The 17,316-nt window shown below is 38.6% G+C and overlaps 1 pseudogene across 1 annotated transcript in view; it reads right to left on the minus strand.

The window, feature by feature from the left end:
• The window catches only part of LOC100405985 (SHC SH2 domain-binding protein 1-like), a 38,557-nt pseudogene that overhangs the window by 18,296 nt on the left and 2,945 nt on the right, over window positions 1–17,316 (minus strand). The window contains exons 2-9 of the transcript XR_013526048.1: window positions 17,076–17,243; window positions 16,795–16,910; window positions 14,434–14,642; window positions 9,737–9,829; window positions 5,567–5,800; window positions 5,318–5,486; window positions 4,879–5,001; window positions 1,146–1,270 (exon numbers count right to left, since the gene is read on the minus strand). The product of XR_013526048.1 is annotated as an SHC SH2 domain-binding protein 1-like (transcript). The remainder of the gene's footprint in view (window positions 1–1,145; window positions 1,271–4,878; window positions 5,002–5,317; window positions 5,487–5,566; window positions 5,801–9,736; window positions 9,830–14,433; window positions 14,643–16,794; window positions 16,911–17,075; window positions 17,244–17,316) is intronic.

Genomic DNA, 17,316 nt, shown 5'->3' on the forward strand with positions numbered 1-17,316 from the left:
CTGTCCTTTGAAGTTGCGAAGCCAAGCACTGACTTCTCTCGAAAAGTACTAGATGGCATCTTCTTCCAATAGAAGGTTATTTCATCTACATTGAAAATGTGTTGTTTAGTGTATCCACCTTCATCAATTACCTTAGCTAGGTCTTCTGTAACTTGCGGTAGCTTCTTCATCAGCACTTGATGCTTCACCTTGTGCTTTTATGTTATAGAGATGGCTTCTTCCTTAAACCTCGTGAACCAAACTCTACTAGCATCAAACTCTTCTTCTACAGCTTCCTCACCTCTCTCAGCCTTCACAGAATTGAAGAAGTTAGGGTTCTGCTCTGGAATAGGCTTTGATTTAAGGAATGTGGTAACTGATTTGATCTTCTATCCAGACTACGGAAACTTTCTCCATATCAGCAATAAGGCTGTTTCACTTTCTTATCATTCGTATGTTCACTAGAGTAGTGCTTTCAATTTCCTCTATGAACTTTTCATTCACATTCTTAACTTGGCCAACTGACACAAGAGACCTAGGTTTCAGCCTATCTCAGTTTTCAACGTGCCTTCCTCACTAAGTTAAACATTTCTAGTTTTTTAATTTAATGTGAGAGACAGGTGACTCTTCCTTTCATGTGAACACATAGATGTCATGTGAACACATAGATGTCATTAGCCGGTCTAATTTCAATATTGCTGGGTCTCAAGGAATAGAGTGGTCCAAACAGAAGGAGTGAGATAGGGGAATGGCTGATTGGTGGAACAGTCAGAACCCACACAATTATCAATTAAATTCACCATCTTATATGGATGTAGTTCATGGCACCCCAAAACAATTACAGTAGTAACATCAAAGATCATCAGGCACAGATTAGCATATCATCTATAATTTTTTAAAAAGGCTTACAATACTGTGAGAGTTACCAAAATATGACACAGAGACACAAGGTGAGCACATGCTATCAGGAAAATGGTCCCAACAGACTGCCTGGAAACAGGGCTGTCACAACCTTCAATTTGTATAAAACTCAGTATCTGTGAAGTGCAACAAAACAAGGTATGTCTGTATTCGAGTGGCATTTCATTAAATTCTATCTTCCATAGAGAGTACAGTTTTCCTTCAAAGCTTAGAAGAAACAATACATCAAACATTCAGATACTTACTTAAGATTCCCTCTACAGCATTGTGCTGAACAAATTTTATGCCTGAGATTTTAATATCAGCACCTGTGCAGTCCTCAAAAGTGTCACCCCTCTTTTCTATCACAATGTCATCTGGTAGACCATATCTTAAGAAAGACAGAACAAGAACACTCAAGATGGGTGGGGAAAAACACCTAAATAATAACACTCTAGAACAGGTTTCTCTAGTTCACATGACTGCAGATGATGAGACCAGTCAACCATGTTGTATTTAAATAAAATCTCTATATATTCTGTTTGATTTAAACCATGGTATCCAATTTTTAACAACCGCCACTCTCTGACTAGTCCCCATATCAAGATGACTACCCTATCAGCTAACTCACATCAGCTCAGCACTAACTTCACTAACAAAACTGCTATAAAAAATAAATAATGTTCAAGACCAGCCTACGCAACACAGTGAGACTCCATCTCTACAAAAACTAAAAAAAAATTAGGCATGGTTGCATGCACCAATTACTCACTAGTCAAGGAGGCTAACTTGAGTAGTGAGGGTCACTTGATCCCAAAATGTTAAGGCTGTTATGATCATGCCATTGCACTCTAGTCTTTACTCTGGGTGACAGAATGAGACCTGGTTTCAAATGAATGAATGAATGAATGAATGGACTTACAGCTGAATCAAAGAACTTTAAAGCATTCACCCTTAGAAGTTTGCTTCTAACATTCTATGATTCTAATATAAATTACATTTGAATAAACCTAAGCAGTTCTCAAGATGATCTCATTTTAATATTCCCTTAAACAGTTGGCTTAAAATCTGACAAATTGACTACTTACTATAAAAAAACAGTCTAACTCATTAACAAATAAAAAGCATCAGATACAGGCTGGGAATGATGGCTGTAATCCCAGCACTTTGGGAAGCCGATGCAAGTGGATCACTTGAGGTCAGGAGTTTGAGAGCACCCCGGCCAACATGGTGAAACCCCGCCTCTACTAAAAATACAAAAATTAGCTGTGTGAGCTGCATGCCTGTAATCCCAGCTTCTCAGGAGGCTGAGGCAGGAGAGCTGCTAGAACCTAGGAGGCAGAGATTGCAGTGAGCTGAGATTGTGCCAATGCACCCCTGCCTGAGTGACAGAGTGAGACTCCATCTCAGAGAGAGAGAAAAAAAAAGCATCAGATCTCGGTCAGGCAGAGTGACTCACACCTATAATACCAGAACTTTAGGAGGCCAAGGTGGGTGGATCATTTGAGGTCAGGAGTTCAAGACCAGCCTGGGCAACATGGAGAAACCCTGTCTCTACTAAAACTACAAAAATCAGTCAGGCATGGTGGCAGCCAGCAGTAATCCCAGCAACTCAGGAGGCTGAGGGAGGAAAATCGCTTGAACCTGGGAGGCAGAGGCTGCAGTGAGCTGAAATGACACCACTGCACTCCAACCTGGGCAACAGAGCGAGACACCATCTCAAAAAAAAAAAAAAAAAAAGCATCGGATCTCTATAAATCTTACTCTAACCAATAATGCAGGCTAAACAGCTGAGTGGGCTTACAAAACACTGGAGTATCAGAAAACTAAAGAACTCGGTTGACTTCCATTGTAACAGATGAGTCTTTGAGTAAATGAAAGCATTAACTGCATTTAACAAGCAAAGCCACTGAATTTATCTGCACTTGAAGAGAACAAACAAGGCTTTGGGGGCCCTAGAGAATGCAAGAGGACTCCACACACCAGAATGCTACTGGGGTGGACTCTGGATGCCTGAATTATGAATGATTTTGTTTCTGATTTTTGTATGTATCTGCCTGTACTTTCCATATTTTCTATAATAACCATTGTTTTTTTATCATCAGAAAAATTAAAAGTACAAAAAGAATTGCATATTGAGAAAAAATATTTTTACACAAATTTTTTATAATTACGTATTCCTTTCCACTTCAAACATAAAACCATCACCTAAATGAATGGATTTTTGAAACAAGAAAGAAAGCCTCTATTGTAAGTACTATTAACACTCTGCACATAGTAGGTACTCCACATATATCTCTTGTTACACATGTTAGCTATAGATCACTATCAGATGAGCTTGAATCTTACTCATAAACGAGTACCCCACCTATGCCACTAGAGATAACATCTGATTCCCCAATTATCAGACACATACTGTTAGCCAATACACAGTCGTTTTTATACTTAACTATCAGCATTCTATATGTCTATTTATGACACTCTGGCAATTACATTAAAATTTCTTCACCAATCTAGGAAGAACTCTTATCTACCATACAAACTATAATATCAGTGTTAGTTCTACTATGCAAAAAAATAAACTGTATTTATTACAGTGATTTATCTTGCAGATGTGTTATTTATATACACACATCTATTATACATCAAAAATTGGACAGTAGATGAATCTTCTGCCTGTGAGAAAGAAAACAAACAAAACAAAAAATTGGAGAGTAGAAAGAACAGAAATTACACACATAAAACAAAAAAGGGGGTGAGATGATGTACCATGAGCAGGAGAAAACTAAACTCCCAGCCTCACTTCCAGCTAGAAGTTTTGACAAGATAAAGAGCATAGCTTAAGCAGTTTCTGAACAGCTGCACAAGTCCCAAAATGATACATGATTTTTTGCATCGCAAGCTTCACAGCTATCTTGAAACTATTTTGGTAAATAGTTGAACAGGTATAACTAAATGTAACATATTATGAAAATATTCAGGACCAAGATGAACAACTGCAAAGTAACCTAAATTTAGAAATCACTTTAAATGAACAATAAGGTTATAAATGTCAAAAAGTTATTATTATTATTTTTTTAGACCGAGTCTTGCTCTCTTACCCAGGCTGGAGCACAGTGGTATGATCTCAGCTCATTGCAACCTCCACCTCCCAGGTTCAAGCGATTCTTCTGCCGCAGCTTCCCGAGTAGCTGCGATTACAGGGATGCACCACCACGCCCAGCTAATTTTTGTATTTTTAGTAGCAACAGGGTTTCACCGTGTTAGCCAGACTGTTAAACTCCTGGCCTCAAGTGATCGGCCCACCTCGGCCTCCCAAAGTGCTAGGATTACAAGCATGAGCCACCATACACAGCCCAAAGAGTCATTTTTATAGAATTTTTCAACATTAATTTGAAAAATTAAGCTAACAAAAATTTAGAATTTTTATGTTGAAAAATTCTAAAGTATACTTTGGTCAAGACACAAAGTGTAGCACTTGTGGCAGTCAGCAAGCATTTAGAGAATTAAGATAATTATTTGGTACTAATTTCAAAGTTAAATGCCCTTCATTAAACCTCTTACAAAAATAAGCTAAATTTGAAACAGAAAAAAAAAGCCATGAACTACGTTATCTGTAACGTATCTATAAAAGCAAGCAACAAATTTTTAAAATACTAAAATTTTAAAAAATATTCCTGGAAAATTTTTTAATTCTAGAAATTAGATTTCCTTTCCATAAACCATCTACAACTTAGAAAGTATGCTTCTTCCTAATGGTCTTTTTTCTATATGAGCCTGTGAACATCTCCCCAATATATACACCGCTACAAAGAACCGCAGCTCAAAGTGCCGAAACATTGGGTCAACCTCCTTTAAGCTTTCCAAGTCCTTAATGTTTCAAGGCAGCTCACTGGAAATCAAATGGGTTCAATCACATTCTTGGAGTTTCAATAAGATCAGTGATTATTGTTTACTTAAAATATCATGTATGAGAGTTTGGCTATGTGTCTTCCATACTCACCTTCCAACTCAATGGAGTCAGCAATGGAGAAAGTGCCATGTACCACATAATGGCCAGGACAAACAATCAGTGTCACCTTCAAAGCAGGCATTTATAGCAGACAATGGATCACTATGGAACTAGAAAACATAACAACACATTTGTAAATATACACTCCCAAAAAAGGAATCTGAGTATTACTCTAGGTGCCTTCATGTTTTACTTTAAAAACAGAAGCCAAAAACTGCATACTGAAGCTTCTCCTTTGATAATGCACTGACCTAACACATGCCTGGTAAGTGACTATTGCTGATCAAAGGCAGGGCTCTCACTACTTCCCACTGCACAGAAAATCATCTTGGGGAAGCTCCTGTAAACACTCTGTGGGATTTGTAAAAACCTGGGGTAAATCAGAAGAAAAAAAAAGCCACCTGGGGTGAGAAACTCTCCATTTACCTGAATTTCTCTTTCTTCCTCACCAGGCTCCTGGCAAAGCCTGTCCGTGAGCAGGGACCGCAGGACACCAGCTATTATGGTGGAGGAGACCACGTGAGTGATCTTCTGACCACTAGGACGGGCACCCTTTGCTTGGATATTAGAATTCTTCTGATATCCAAACACATACCTTAAAGAAACAAAACAGACCTATCAGTTTGACAGCCAGTAAGAAAGGATGTTGACTAAGAATTAGGAAGACACACATACCTCAACAAAGGATTCTCAATGAGTTTCAGCTTTTGTTTCAACTGTTCCATCTCCAAATACAATTTTAACCCTTCCACCATGGAGATATTTTCCCACTCAGAATCAGAGTTACAATTTGACAAACTGCTTCTCAGATTTAAAAATTTCCTGTAACTCTCCTCACACTGAGACAACAGATTTCAGTAGTCAACAGTAAGTCCTGACGGAACTCGGTCTTCGAGAATGTCATAACGCCTAAAAGTTTAAAAGCAAATTGAAATCCATTGCCTTTCAGGCACATTTTTCTGTCATTAAAACAGCCCGCTTAGCACTTCCAGGCCCAGTAAGAAAATTGATTTATACTATATAACTCAGGTGCATATTAAGTCTTTCTGAATAGCACTGTAGTAATAATCATAAGGGGAAGCTGTGGAAAGTTTAAAGCACCTCTTCCCTAAGGTCATTAATTTTTCTTCTCTTTGAGGAGTTATTTTTTTTTTCTTGGATCCAAGTATTTGTGCTTTAGAAACACTGAAAGTTCGTGTTGTACCATTTGTAATTATTATTTAATAAGAAATTATTTTCTTCCTATATATTAGATTCAATACCTTAATAAGAAGGTGATGGGGGGGCAACTTGGGAGTGGAGATAGGGAAAGTAGTATCTCAGATTGTTTCACAACAATGTTTAAGATTACTATATTTTTCATGAATCTGATATGACTTTTAAAATTTTTAAAAATTACCATATTTATAGGATCAAAAAGTAGAAATGACTCATATAATCTAGTCCTTCCTTCCATCTAAAGCACTATGCCACAAAATTATGCTGAATATTCCCTAAGGAAGATTATTAAAGAATTTCAGAAAATAGGCTCTCGAGATTCTGAGGGGAAGAAAAAGGTGCCATTACTAAACTAGAGAGTGATTGAAACAAAATAACCTTGTGCTGGACAACCATACAGGCCCTTCAAATGTACTAATTTATAAACCTTCTCAAATATAAAAACAGAACACAAAGTATTTCTAGATGCAACAAAATAATCTGTAAGTGTACAACCAAGTTAACTGATATAAAATTAATGGGTTTAAAAATAAAGTAAAAGAGGCTGGGCACAGTGGCTCACACCTGTAATCCCAGCACTTTGGGAGGCCAAGGCAAGTGGATTGCTTGAGCCCAGCCTGGGCAACATGGCAAAACTCTGTCACTACAAAAATGCAAAAATAAGCCTGGTGTGGTGGCATGCACCTGTAGTCTTAGCTACTTGGGACGGTGAGGTGTGAGGATCGCTTCAGCACCAGGGGTCAAGGCTGCTGTGAGATCTAATTATACCACTGTACTCCATATGCCAGCCTTGGCAACAGAGCAAGACCCTGTCTCAAAAAACAAACAACAGGTGCTCAGGGCCCCATCCAGACTGATTTAAATGGGTCTCTGGAAGTAGAAGGGAATTTTTTTAAGTTCCCTGGGATGCTAATGTGTAGCCTAGAGTGAGACCTATTGCCTTAAATGATGCTTTGTTTTGTTTTTTTAATTTACTCATGCTCTAAATAAGGTAAGGAAAAACAAAAACAAAATAGAACCACATCTTAAGCAAATTTACATCAAATTATGATGAACACTTAAACATTTTAAATGAATAAAAAAGAAACTTTTCCCACTTTTCAAGTAAGTGAATTAGGTGAAGCTTGAAAAGCAAGGATTTTGTCTACTTTGGTTAATCCAAAAGAAACTGAGTGAACAGCTGTGAAAAAAAAGGGTAAAACAAAATGTTTTAAATGTTTAAAATAAAATAAATTGAAGATGAAACCACAGTCTAATAAGTTGTGAAGATTAAGACTCAAAATTAAATAAGTTTCTTAGCATTTCCAGTATCCATGCCCATTAGCTTATTTATTTTCATTATATTGATACTTCATAGTCCAGAAACAATGAACTCACATTTGTGTCTCAGAGCCTGAAGTTCTGTTTTTTTTCAGACCTCCTTTAGTCAGGTATAAGCAGTGTGTTTTGAAGTAGAAAGGAAAAATATTTACTGCACGGTACTAAATCCAGACAGTCTTGTTTGATCTCGCCTGTTGATAGCCCCACTCCTATCTTAGCCCAGAGACCTTTTTTAAGTCTGCCTACGTTTGATAATATTCCAGACTCTCCATTGAGTACCACGTCTTCTGCATAACTACACACGATTCCTCCCTTATGCCTTCCCATATGCCAGTGATGTGCAAGCTATGCATGTACGTCATTTCTTGTTAGCACATGCAAGGCTATCAAATCAGAATGCAATTTTTTTCCAAGTAAAGATTGAATTTGCCAGATATATGTTATGTTCCCTTATAATATTTCACATCAATCAAAACCAGTCATTTCTTTTTAACAACAAGGAGATCAAACCTAGAAAATACTCAAGCTTATTGAAATTTTGGGATTTTATTGAATATGCTATGGAAAAATAGGAAATACGTAATGGAAAAACTGCAAAGCCTAAATAGAATCATAGCCCATTTATGAACAGCTGAAATCAGACATACATAATTCTAAACCAGGTAGAACTATTAATCAGACTTTCACACTTTTTTTTTTTTTTTGAGGCAGGGTCCTGCTCTGTTACCTGGGCCAAAGGGCAGTGGTTCAATCACAGCTCACTGCAGCCTAAAACTCCTGGGCTCAGGTGATCCTCCTGCCTCAGCATCCCCAGCAGCTGGGACTACAGGCATGCCCCACCACACACAGCTAATTTTTCTTTTCTTAGGTTTTGTAGGTGGGGCCTCACCATGTTACACAGGCTGGTCTCAAACTCCTGGGGTCAAGAGGTCTTTCTGGGCTGGGCACAATGGCACAGGCCTGTAATCCCAGCACTTTGGGAGGTCAAGGCAAGAAGATCACTTGAGGTCATGAGTTGGAGACCAGCCTGGCCAACATGGTGAAAACCTGTCTCTACTAAAAATACAAAAATTAGCTTGATGTGGTGGCATGCACCTTATTCCCAGCTATTCAGGAGGCTGAGGTAGGAGGAACACTTGAACCCAGGAGGTTGAGGCTGCAGTGAGCAAGATCACATCACTGCACTCTAGCCTGGGCAACAGAATGAGAGCTTGTCTCAAAAAGTCACCTTCCTGCTTCAGCCTCCCAAATTGCTGGGATTACAGGTATGAGCCACCATGCTGGGCCTCATACACTTTTTATTTTATTATTATTTACTATTAAAACCAAGAGAAACTTACCAAATCCACTTGCAGGACACAAATATGTAGAGGCTTACTGCCTTATCTTCTCATCTCATCTTTCACATGGGGAAAAGAAATCATCTTTCAAACAGGGAAAAAAATCATCTTTCACCCAGGGGAAAAAATTACCTTCTACGATTATTTTTGGAGTGTAAGTTATAATTTTATTCTGATTGCAGCACTGCCTATGAAGTTACTGCTCATAAATACAAGAAAAAAAATTACTAGTCTGAAAGCACCATCTAGTGGGAAGATAAATGCCACAGTTAATAAGGTCATTATTGAACGACTACTTGTATTTGGGATTCATGGTTAATTGTGGTATTTTTTGAGGGTTTTTTTTTCTGCCAAAATATGATTAATTTGAAGAACGTGCTTAGGTTTTTGTGAAAATTTTAATTTACCACCAATATTAACTATTTAGTCTTTTTATCTATTTCTGAAATAAGGTTTAAGGCAGGAGGCTGACAAAATATCCTAAGGTAGATCTGTTAGTTCAGCCTGCTGTGTTGCTCTATAGGAACTCAGAGTAAAGCCATATACCTTTAAAGTATTCTTTACAAAATTAAAGGAAAAAAGTCTTCTAGAATTCTAATAATGTCACTGTTTTTCAAATAATCAAATTTAACAAAGCGCTTTTTTAATCCACTAGTTCAATTGAATTTTATTCAAATTAACAAAACAGTGAGCTATTAATTTAGATGTTCTTGAACTCCCTGCTTTTACACTCAGTTTATAAACACTAAAAGCAGGTTTCTCTGCACTTGTACAAGTTTCATTTAATAACATGTAAAGGGGTGGTATAATTTGTACGTCCGTCTGTTTCTGTCTATGAGCCCCTGGAGAGAAAGACAGTGAGAAATTGTGTGTGTGTGTGTGTGCACGCGTATGCCTCACAGCCAAAACTAACACATGGATAACTATTTTTCCAACATGTACAACAAGGTCAGTAATAAATACTTACAATCTTAATTGAGGTTCAACACATCTGACAAAATAATCTTATTCATCCTCCTCTTCTTCATCCCAACTCCTCCAAATGTTTTGGTAGAAAAATCTGAAATGAAACTTAGTATCATTCAAATTCTATTAACTGGCTCAAAACATTAGGATTTTGGAGGGGTGAGACCTAAAAAGTAAATCAAAACAATTCTCCTATCTTAGAGAAGGTTGCATATTTGCTATGGTTGATAGTCATGAGTCACACAACATAGAGATCTTTTGTGGATCAGCTAAGGAAGTTTCTCCAAATCCTTGGTTTTGTTAGGACTTTTTTTTTTTTTTTTTTTTTTTCTGAGACGGAGTCTTACTCTGCCACCCAGGCTGGAGTGCAGTGGCACAATCTCAGCTCACTGCAACCTCCACCTCCCGGGTTAAAGTGATTCTCCTGCCTCAGCCTCCCGAATAGCTGAGATTACAAATGTCCACCACGACGCCCAGCTAATTTTTTGTATTTTTAGTAAAGATAGGGTTTCACCATGTTGGCCAGACTGGTCTCAAACTCCTCATGATTTGCCCACCTCAGCCTCCCAAAGTGCTGGGATTACAGGCATGAGCCACTGTGTGGAAATTGGGTCAATAATTATCTTGCTTGCATTAATATGTCTTAATGTATATATAGTTCACATTTATTTCAATGTTTAAGATTATAATTGCTTGGAATCTTTATTTAGGAGTTTGATGATCTTTTCATGACCAGATATATGATACAGAAACTTTAATTTTGTTTATATCAGTCAGCCGATGGTAAAACTGGTTTCATTAATGTTGCAATTTCTAAGAACCTGCTAATAACAGTAACTGAGGACTTTACTACAATGCCTGGCTATGTCTTTTTGTGAGGTTAAGACTGATCAACAGATTCAGGTTGTCAGCCTGATGCACCCACTACAAAGTTCTCTTTCTCTAATGGTCGCAGTAGTCATTAATGTTCACAGTCTAGAATCTTTATTTCATTAATGGTTACAAAATACTGATAGTCTATCACTTTCTTCATGTATTGGTTAGAATACTTTTATAAAGAAATTTCTCAGGTGATTCCAAAGTGCTTCCAAGGTTGATTAGAGAAAAAACAGTAGATGGCCTAGGGCTGATCCCTGGATAACTCCGACATTCTAAAGTTTAAGCATGAGAGGAAGAGCTGGCTGAGATGACTAAGCAAGCAAGCCAGTAAGACACCAGCTGAATAGTGGTGTCCCAGAAGCTGAGAGGAGAGGGTGTTAAGAATGGGAATGATCAAACACCTAGTATGTCAAGAGGTCAAGCAAGGTAAGATCAGAGGCAAGACGAGACAGTGAAATGTCGACTGAATACAAGAACATGAATACAAGGACTGAATACAAGAACATGGAAGTCTTTGAGCACAATTTCAGAGATGAGGTCAGGGTAGAAGTGTTACCGGGACACCATGAAGTATAGATTGTGACTATATATAGCTCTTTCAAGAAGTTCTGTTGTGAAAAGGAAGCACTGAAAATGAAACCAGCCATCTCTTAATTACCATAAATTGTTAGTCCCTTCACCCTCCACCCATAAAAAGTAGAGTCTTTTTATTTTTTGTTTTTTGTAATGAACTTAAGCATAGCTCTACTCAATTAAAAAAAAAAAAACACCTCTGCGGGCTCCCTTTTAGCCCTCAGAAAGAAGTCCTGAACATGCTACTATAAATAGATTCATAATCTGGCCCTATTGCACCTCTCCTGCCTCAGAGCTGTTGTACATAAACTCAATTTCACAAGCTCTTTCAAACCTCCATGCAACATGTTAGTCAAGCTGCCAGAAGTGCCTTCCACCTTTTCCACCTGGTAAGCTTATAGTTACATTCCATGACTCGGTTTCAATGTCATCCTCTCCAGTACCATGCCAAGCATTTACACATCCTTCCCATCTGTACCTCCCTAGTGTTGATTCTTTCAAGCCAGAAATGTGGAAGTCAGCCTTGACTTCTCTCATATCACTCACATCCTCTCATCTCCTATATCCACTGGACCACAAAGTCCCAGCCATTTTGCTTTCTCAGTAAGCCTCCATCTGTCCTCTCCATATCCCCACTCTAGTCCTCTCTCTTGCCTCTTAACTGGTCTCCCTATTCTGTCTCCCACCATTTGTTTTCCACACAGAAGCTGCGATGAACCCTTGAAAACACAAAGCTGTACTTTAGGGGGTGGAGGTGAGAGGACTGCTTGAGCCCAGGAATTCAAGACCAGCTTGGGCAACAGAGCAAGACCCCCCATCTCTACAAAAAAAAAAAAAAAATTGTAAAAAAAAATTAGCTGGGCAGTGGTGGCACATGCCTGTAATCCCAGCTGATCCAGAGGCTGGGGCAGGAGGATGACTTGAGCCCAGGAGTTCAAGCCTGCATTAAGCCATAATTGCACCACTGCACTCCAGCCTGAGCAACAGAATAAGATGCTGTTTCAAAAAAAAAACCACACAAAACTAGTGACAGTCACCCAAAAATAAAAACCATTCAGTGGCTTCCCACTGCTCTTAAAGACAGAATTGACTAGCTAACAAAGCCTTGCATCGTCTGACCTCTGCCAACCTCTCTAATCTGGTTTCCTAGGTCTCTCCCAGCACTGTCTGTGTTCCAGCTATGCTGACCTTTCAGTTCCTTAAACACACACAATTCCTAAATCTTTTTCCTTCCCCACCCCACCACCCCCTTCCCCAAGCTAACCCAAGTTCAAATGTCACTGTTCCAAAAAATAACCCTAGAACAGCAACTTGACCTAATCTGAGGACACCCTGTAATTCTTCCCAGCACTCACTGCTACTTCTAATCAAGTAGACATCTGTGCATGATTATTTCATCAAGGTTCATCTCCTAGCTTTAGACAGACAGCTCCCTGATGATGGTGCCTGTCTCATGCACCAGACATACCCATCCTTGACAAAGAAACTGGCACTCAAATATTTATTGAATCAACAAACAAATGAAAACTCTCATAATCTGACCTTCTCTGGGCACTGACCCAAATCTCAGCCCTCAAAATGAAGAGTAAATTTAACCAGGCTCCTCTTCAAATAATATTACCAAATAACATTCCAGATACTTATTTTTCTGCCAACTTCTATGCCCATAGAGATTAGCTCCCTGATTCCTAATTTCCTAGACTTATCAGTTACCCCTTTATCTTCAAATGCTTCAATTGGCAGACTTTTTTAAAATGAGAGAAAGGGACGGGAGTTCTTTTGGTTCTGGACAGAAACTGGTTTAGATTCATTCTGCTTGGCCCAATACTGAACATCTAGGGTTACATGTTCTTGCATACAATTAGAAACTGTCTGTGAGATGTTTGCAGCAGGGCCTGAGACACTCTGCTTCTTTGCAGAGCATTCAAATTAAGCTCAGCAAAACCAGGTTAACTCACTAATGGTATAGAAAATGGAAAGTACTTTTTATACTACAAAACACCAAGCAATATAATTTACATTATGGTCATTAATCATTACTCAGTCTTCTAGTTCCTAGAGGAATAGAAGTCTATTTTTAAATAGCTAAAGTAAGCCTTCTTTGGTAAATATACTTACATATAGAAGATCCAAAACATCTATCTGTATCAGGAGCCATCTAATAAAAGATTGATCTGAAAAACTTTAAATCATACCCACTGATCCAGGTATGGGCTTTCTTTTCCAAGTAAGGGACAAGGGGTCTGCTTGTACAGTGGAAATAACTATGGCGAAAAAGGCTGGCAGGTAGGAATACAACCCCTAAGAAAACGCTTGCTTTGACCAGACCTATGCTTGAAAAAATGTGTTTTCATCTTTTAGCAGTGCATATAGCATGGTATATAACCTTCTTCACTGTCTTTCTCTTCTTCTACTTTCTGTACTCTTATATTGAAATATACCAACCATAAGCCTTAACATCCACAACTTTTAAGCCAGTTTATATACAAACCAAATTAAGAATCCCCTACTTTTGTTAACATTTGGGAAAATCGAGTAAAAGACAAATAGGAATTCTTTATACACTAGACCCTTGAAGAACACAGGTCTGAATTTCGTGGGGTCCACTGATAAGTTACACTGAGTGTGCCAGCCTCTCCTGCCTCCCTTTCCACCTCTCCTCCACCTCTTTTGCCTCTGCCAACCTGAAGCAGCAAGACCAATCCCTCTTCTTCCTCTTCCTCCTCAGGTGAAGATGATGAAGATGAAGACCTTTATGATGATCCACTGCCACTTAATGAGTAGTAAATACATTTTCCTTATGAATTTTCTTTTCTTAGCACTTTATTATAAGATAATACACATACAAACTATGTGTTAACCAACTATTTATGTTAATGGTAAGGCTTCTTTTCTGGTCAACAGTAAGCTATTAGTAGTTTCATGTTGGGGGAGTCAAATGTTGTACTCAGATTTTCGACTAGGGATGGGGGAAGATAGGCACACCTAACCCCCACATCATTCAAGAGTCAACTATACTAGTTTTTTCAGCTTTTCTCTAAGTTTGAAATGATCATAAAATGTTTTAAGACATTTTTAATTTTTTTTTAATTTAAAAAAGATTATCCTGTCTTTGAATATTTTTTAATATTGCAATGAGTAAGTTTATAGTTGAGTTTTAAATCTAGGTCTAACACAAACCAGAATTACTTCATTTCATCCAAAGTTTCTGGCCACAAGGTTATTTTTCTCAATTTCTTTTCCTACCTGACATGCTCAATTGCAAGGGCTGTCTGGTCAAACACTCCTGAATCATCAAATACCACCCACAGCTCCTGCAGGGGCAACTTATGTTCCTTCAGATCCAGGAGTTCCTTCATACACTCCATGGTAAAAGTGCTCGCTTGAGAGTCACAGAGGTATGGTTCAGCAAGCCTCACCACTGCCTTCAAGGCTGCAAAGTCCACATTTGTGATCTGAACTTCAAAATAATGTGATTTAACAAAAGGAAATCAAAATTAAGACACACCTATAAGACAGTAATGACAGCCTGATTTTTTTTTTAAATTTTTTATTGCATTTTAGGTTTTTGGGTACATGTGCAGAACATGCAAGACAGTTGCATAGGTACACACACGGCAGTGTGTTTTGCTTCCTTTCTCCCCTTCACCCACATTTGCCATTTCTCCCCAGGCTATCCCTCCGCACCTCCCCCTCCCGCTGGCCCTCCCTTTTTCCCCCCAATAGACCCCAGTGTTTAGTACTCCCCTCCCTGTGTCCGTGTGTTCTCATTTTTCATCACCCGCCTTTGAGTGAGAATATGCGGTATTTCATTTTCTGTTCTTGTGTCAGTTTGCTGAGAATGATGTTCTCCAGATTCATCCATGTCCCTACAAACGACATGAACTCATCATTTCTGATTGCTGCATAATATTCCATGGTGTATATGTGCCACATTTTCCCAGTCCAGTCTATCATCAATGGGCATTTGGGTTGGTTCCAGGTCTTTGCTATTGTAAACAGTGCTGCAATGAACATTCGTGTGCATGTGTCCTTATTGTAGAACGATTTATAGTCCTTTGGATATATACCCAGTAATGGGATTGCTGGGTCAAATGGAATTTCTATTTCTAAGGCCTTGAGGAATCACCACACTGTCTTCCACAAAAAAGCATACAACAGGAGTGGGGAACCTTCACCCATAATATAAAGGATAAACAAGACAGGTTGGCTCTTACCCTCATGGAGCTTACACTGTCATCAGGGAGATCAATAAGCACAATGGTAACGAGTAGGTAACAGAGAGTAACTAGCAGGGGTGAGGATCTTGTTCTGCTGAGATGGCCAGGGAAGTCAGCTGTGAGCCAGGCTGAGGAGGATGAGAAGAAAGTGGCCATCTGAAGAGCAGGAAAGGCGCAGAAGGCCTGTGGCAGAGACAGGGTTGGCAGCTGGAGGAGCAGAAACACAGTCCTTCTTGCTGGAGCCAAAGGGAGGAAATGGAGGAGGGGGGTGCAGTGGAGCAACAGGAGATGAGGTGAGAGAGAGAGGCAAGGAGACTAGGACATGAAGGACATCCAAAGGAGCATGGATTTTACGTGTTTTCTATACAATGAGAAGCCGAAAAGCCAATACTAAGACTTTGGTAAAGGCAATGCATTAAAAGTTTTAAGCATAGAAATGTCATGCTTCTGTTTGAAAACAATGACTTTGATTGTGTTTTCAGAGAACTGATTGGTGGCGGTGGGGGGGGGGGGGGGTTGAGGGTAGGTAACTATCATAAACAAATGAATAGGCCTGAACTTCAACCAAAAAATAGCATCTATTTTTAAATAGATTATGCTGTTTTTTGGTTGAAGTTTTAAAAATTTTAAAACTCAAAAGCAACAGCTGGGCAATCCACTACCTCGTACATAATCACTGCAGTATGTGATGCCATTTTCTAAGGTAGCTGCAGCAATAACATGGATTCACACCTCCTGGTTTGACATTTTAGTTTACTAGGGTTTTTTGTGGTCAGTCAACAAACACTGAGAAAAATTCAAAGCTGTAATTAGAATGCAAATGTAATGTAAAAGGCCCAGTCAGGTGAAAAATAAGATTGTTTTTACATTCTGCAGTGGGACGCACTGTCAAGAGATTAACCACGTATCTACAAATTTGCTAGGCAAAAAATGGGCTAGTTTAAAAATGCCTCTTAGCAGAGGTTGCAGTGAGCCAAGATCGTGCCACTGCACTTGCCTGAGCAACAGAGCAAGACTTAACTAAAAAAAAAAAGTAAATAAAAATAAATAAATAAAAATGCCTCTTAGGTTTGAGCTGCTTAATGAACTACAATTAAGAAGTTAAAAACTTTTTTGAAACCATTAACTTCATAATAAGGCTTCATTTTTAAAGTGATCTCAAATACCTTCTTTTAATTAAACCAGTTTAATTCCCTGGTAGAAACTCCTCAGGTGCCTTTAAAATTTGTGGAACACTCGCTACAACATGACAATTAGATGTGAATTTGAATCACGTGCTATTTGAATCAGCTCATAAACCTTAATTAAAAATAAGCACTTTGGCTATAACAGTCCGAAGTAAAGTGCTTATAGCTAAAGACAAAGGTCTTAACAAAATTAACCTTACCTCAACCAGCACCTTGAACACATTAGTATGCCGGACTGCCCGCCACCCACATGTCTCAAGGACCTTCTCCAAAAAGTCAGCTGTGAATTCATTTACCTCAGAGGCCTTGCAGTCAGCTACAAAGAAATTAGACACAGGAAGAAATGAGAATGCATAAAACAGAGGGAAGTTAATAAATCCACTTAAATCCACTTTCTCAAAAACAACTGGCAATCTGAGGGACTGAAACGGACAATCTACTTGTAAACTAAAAAAATAAAAGATGCAAAAAACCTACTCACCTAAAATGTAATCTTGATAAGCTCTGAATCACTCATAGAACAAAAGTTGATTTGTTTGGAAAATTTCTGGAAAAAGGGTTTTTCCTTCTGGCATCAAAGTTTGTAAACTAGAACCTGGTTTATCATGGTAGCTACAATCACTGCATGAATCTTCATCTTGGAACAAACCTTAAAAAAAAAAAAAGCAAGTTCCAGTGCCTTATTGAATGCTTCTATTTTCACACCCTTGCATAGAAATCCC

The sequence above is a fragment of the Callithrix jacchus genome, chromosome 14 (assembly GCF_049354715.1).
Source record: "Callithrix jacchus isolate 240 chromosome 14, calJac240_pri, whole genome shotgun sequence".
Taxonomy (NCBI): Eukaryota; Metazoa; Chordata; class Mammalia; order Primates; family Cebidae; genus Callithrix; species Callithrix jacchus.